This window comes from Sorex araneus, chromosome 2 (assembly GCF_027595985.1).
Source record: "Sorex araneus isolate mSorAra2 chromosome 2, mSorAra2.pri, whole genome shotgun sequence".
In the NCBI taxonomy this organism is placed as follows: domain Eukaryota; kingdom Metazoa; phylum Chordata; class Mammalia; order Eulipotyphla; family Soricidae; genus Sorex; species Sorex araneus.
Window position 1 is genome coordinate 149,029,706 of NC_073303.1, and position 5,099 is coordinate 149,034,804.

Here is a 5,099-nt window from a genome sequence, read left to right on the forward strand (position 1 = left end):
AATACTACCACTAGTTCCAGTAATCAGTTAAAGATGGAGTAAGGGGAGTTAGAACAGAATCATTTGCTAATACTGATAGAGTTCTGTGTTTGTGGATAAAGAAGTTTGCACTCATAAACTTAAAATTGACACTCACAGTCAATTTTTAGATATTTGTAGTCCAGAACAAAATGAGAACTTGGAGTTCTTTACTCACTTTCAAAATTCAAAGCTTTATTTCTCTCTGTCTCCCTCTCTTTCAGTGTATAAATGCTGGCATAAAGATACTTAGCTGGAGCGATAGCACAGTGGATAGGGCATTTGCCTTGCATGCGGCCAACCTGGGTTTGATTCCTCCGCCCCTCTTGGAGAGCCCAGCAAGCTATCAAGAATATCTTGCCCACACAATAGAGCCTGGCAAGCTACCTGTGACGTAATTGATATGCCAAAAACAGTAACAACAAATCTCACATGGAGACGTTTCTGGTGCCCGCTTGAGCAAGTTGATGAGCAATGGGATGGCAGTGATACAGTGATACAAGGATACTCACACAGCAATTCTAGATTCAAAGTTTTGCTAGTGCTCTATTATGGTACATAACTGAGCATACAGGGTGTATTGTAAGTGTGATCCTACTACTGACTTTTACTCCAACTAGTGCCCAAGTGACTACCATGGGCAGAAAATGGCAGAGGTCACTGGGTCAGGCTATAAAAAAGGAACGGAGGGAGCAGAAAGAGTGAGTGCATTTGAATGTATGTTCTAAGTCACCTTGTACATGTTTTTAATTGTCTCATTGGAATTCACTTATATAACACAGAGTTAAACATAAACTTACCAAGATTTATAATGTAAGAATTATAATAGAATTATAATTAATTTTAGGAAGCAAATCTTAAATATGGGGTATCCTTCTAATACAAGATTATCTATTATTGCATTGGCTATATTCCCTAGAGTCCACATTCTGTTCAAGGTATCTTTTCTTTTTATCTTACTGAAATTCTCCTCACGTTTTGGAAACAGCTAGTATTTGGAAATGAGAGGTGATATTCTTATTTTGTGTCAACTGAAGCCCTTGAGAATTCTTTATGGAAATCCAGTAGCTACATATGCCTACCTTTTAAATTCATTTAGAAAACTTGCTAAACTATAAATTCAATATAAAGTCCCTGAGGTTAATGATAGATTTTGTGAAAATAGTTCTCTCCATTCCCTTTCACAATAAAAAGTACAATAACACATCATCCAGAATAAACATAGAATCAGTTATTTTTAATATGTTATTGCCCTAATTTACATAATGTTGTTGCAAATAACAACACTTAATGATAAGTCATCTGTATCCCCTGCTTAACTTAGAGATATTATTTTGCCTTAGCATAGTGAACTAAACAGAAACTCAGTCTATCGTTTGAGATTCTATCAGTTACTTCATAAAACTGGACATTTGGATGTCAATTTATCATCAATTCTTCTTTAAAATATGAAAATACTACTCTATGTGTGATTATTATCTATGTGGTTTTATTCAATTTTTGCTGTGAAGACTATATTATGAAATAATTCCTCCATGCCAACAATGCTTTCAAAACTGTGAATAACAACAAAATCACATCATGATACAAAATAACTTCCAGGAGGAAGAAAATGGTCACTGTTCCCTATCTCTGACGTTATTCTTAGTAAGATGAGTAAAATGGCAAGAATAATTGAGAAAAATAGCTATGTGTATCATAAGAGCCAAAATGCATCTTTCCAATTGCATAAATAATCATCAGATCTTACCAACAGTTGATGTTTTATATTCAGAGAAGAGATATTTATATTCTTAAATGTGATATGAAAAGCCTCTTATTGCCCTTTTGTAATACTTAAAATGCTATTTGTAGTAATTGAAAATGCTATTTGCATCTTGCGCTATGTGTATTGTAACATATAAATATGTAATATATCTCAGAACATATGTATTTTAAATGAAGCCATTGGAATCATTTCCTCTTTTGCTAATACTTATACCTTATACTTTCCTTATACCTCTATAAATCTGACTTTAGAATATCACAAATAGCTTGCACAAAAATATCAAGAAGTAAAATCATGTGTAAATCTAGTTTGATTTTTAGTAATGTTGAAATACATATTTATAATTGCCAACATATTTTACTGATACAATCATACAAAAATATATTGGACACTTAAGATACATTTGTGCTACTTCAGAAGTTATACTTTCAATATAATAATAGATAAGTAATTCCACTAGCAAAAATATTGCAGACATAAAAGTAATTCTCTCATTTTTATTTATAAAATCTCTAGAAGCCAAAATGTAAGTAATGATGTAAGTTATCCAAAATTAGCTGTATTCTACTTGAATAAAATTTGGATGAATGAATCCCTTCCGCTCTTAAGAATTGGAATTACCCAATAATTTTTTTTCAGTTATCTCTTTTTATTCTAGGGAGAGGGTGAGTGTGGTCCCCTGCTACCACAAATTGTGCAGTCCAGTTTCCCACATTTGGGGAAATTGAGGGGTCAACACATCAGGAGTGCACTGGAGAAGCCTCACCCTGGGAATACCCTTTTTGTGATTATGGCATCTCCCCTGCCAGATGAGTATAACTTCAGTTATTTCTGAAGGAGATATGAAAGATTTTTACCATTATTCCCCAAGTTTTATTCGCATTAAGCTACATGGAGGACATTTACCATTATTCCTCAAGTTCTATTAGCTATCACTAGTGGTGTTTTATATATATATCACTGGCATAACTTGTATCATTTGTCATCCCGTTGCTCATCGATTTGTTCCAGTGGACGCCAGTAACATCTCCATTTGTCTCTGTCACGTGCTAGTGTAGCCCAATGGTATCTGCTCTCTCCAAGAACATGAAGAGCCTCAAAACCATTCCTTCAGGGTCTTGACGAAGAAGTCTGACCATCTGATAGGTTCGTGGCCAGGCATTCTTTTGACATCCTGTGGAATCCAGTAGGTAACAGCTCTTGTCCAAATGTCGTCTCCAAATTACATTATGTGTCCGGCCCATCTGATTTTCCATGCCTTGGCAAATGAGACAGTATTCCTGATTCTTGATCGTCGACTGAGATTGGAACTCCAGATTCTTTGTCTCACTTGAGTTAAACATGACACTCCAAGCATAGCTCTTTCAATTCCTCTTTGGGAGACCCGAATAGCATTCTCATCTTGTTTTCATAGGGCCCAGGTCTCTGAGGCATATGTTAGTTCAGGAAGAATGGTGGAGTTGAAAAGATGTGCCTGGAGCCGGAGGTTCTTCATTCTGTTAACAATTTCTTCGATGCTCTTGAAGGTGTTCCATGCTGCTCTCTTCCTCCTGCGCAGCTCAAGTGCTAGGTCATTTGTCATGTTGAGTTCTTCGACCTAGGTACACATAACTGCTGCATTCAGAGATGTTTGTTCCATTGAGAGTTAGTGGAACGTCAGGAACTAGTCCATTTCTCATGAACATTGTCTTCATGATATTCAGCTTCAGTCCGACCTATCCACACTCACCGTCAAAGTTGGCCAGCATTCGTGCTGCTTGGCTAATGTTTCATGTTATTAGAATGGTGTCATCAGCGAAGTGGAGGTGGTATAGTTGGACCATCTATCTTCACTCCCATTCTTTCCCATTCTAGTCATCACATGATGTTCTCAAGGGTGGCACTGAAGAGTTTTGGTGACATGGTGTCACCCTGCTGAACCCCTCTCTTTACATCGATGCTCACTTCTTTGTAGAATGGTGAGATCCTGGTGGCAAATCCCTAATACAGCTCACAGAGGATTCTGATGTACTGAGTTTGAACACCCTGTTTGGCTAGGGCTTCGATGACCGCTTTAGTCTGAACAGAATCACAAGAGTTCAAGATGCTGCTCTGTCTAATGTTCATTAATTTAAAGAAGGCCTTTATACACACACACACACACACACACACACACACACACATGAAAGAAAACAAAGAGGAGCTGGAGTGATAGCACAGTGGGTAGGGCATTTGCCTTGCACGCGTGTGAACTGAGTTCGATTCCCAGCATCCCATATGGTTCCCTGAGCACCACCAGGAGTAATTCCTGAGTGCAGAGCCAGGAGTAACCCCTGTGCATTGCCGGGTGTGATCCAAAAAAAAAAAAAAAAAAGAAAACAACTTCATTTATTTTCAACTCTGGCCTGGCCTGCATTAAGATATCTGACACTGAAGAATCTGTTGTCTCTGAGGCCACATTAAGTTTGTCTGAGAAAAGTATCTCTGATTCTTATAGATACCTGGTTCATCGCTTGCAGGTTGCTTTGATGGGAAGGGGTCTCTCTCTTTCTGTACACTTCTTTCTCTTGCTAGCTATTTCATTCCACTGTACGGCCCTCCTTTAAATTATATGAAAACATCCTGTAAGAAGTCAAATTCTTGAAATATGTTCTCTTGCTTATATTGTATGCATTCACTGCTCACCCCAGGAGTGACCCCAGAAATGAGCCAGGTGTAGCCTCCAGCCCAAAGCTTTGCCAAGTGTAGCCCCCAAAACAAACAAGAAACCCATGTTAGGTTTTTGCTCTAAATACTCTCACTTAGAAGAAACCTAGTGAATTTACCATTTTTAAATTGTCCTTTCTGATCTGATTCCTGACTGCCTAGTACTTTATCCTAACTTCCCCCTCTTGTCACCACCCTCAGTTCCAATGTTCACAGCGCTGCATCTTTTCACCAATTCTCTGTTACCTGCAACTGTCACGCAGCAGAGAGACCTTTCCTAACAGTATCACCTTATAAAAAAGAACAGTTTTTGCTGTCTACTTATATCAGATTCACTATTTCTAGGCCCTTTCATTTCAGCACATTTGCCATCTTACAAATTAAATGTTTGATATTTAGTAAATTTGCTACCAAGTAAATCAATTCTATGAAAATAACAATGATTTTTGTTTATTGCTCTATTTTCAGAACCTGATAAATAATTGACGTACAATTAATATATCACCTCTTGGGCTGGAGCCGTAGCACAGTGGGTAGGGTGTTTGCCTTGCACACGGCCAACCCGGGTTCAATCCCCAGCATCCCTATGGTCCCCCAAGCACTGCCAGATGTAATTCCTGAGTGCAAA

General features: G+C 37.9%; 1 non-coding gene across 1 annotated transcript; it reads right to left on the reverse strand.

Moving 5' to 3' along the window:
* Positions 1 to 2,445: 2,445 nt before the first annotated feature.
* LOC129402640 (U1 spliceosomal RNA) lies at positions 2,446 to 2,603 on the reverse strand. The gene has a single exon (XR_008628751.1). It is a non-coding gene; the product is annotated as a U1 spliceosomal RNA (small nuclear RNA).
* Positions 2,604 to 5,099: the final 2,496 nt, after the last annotated feature.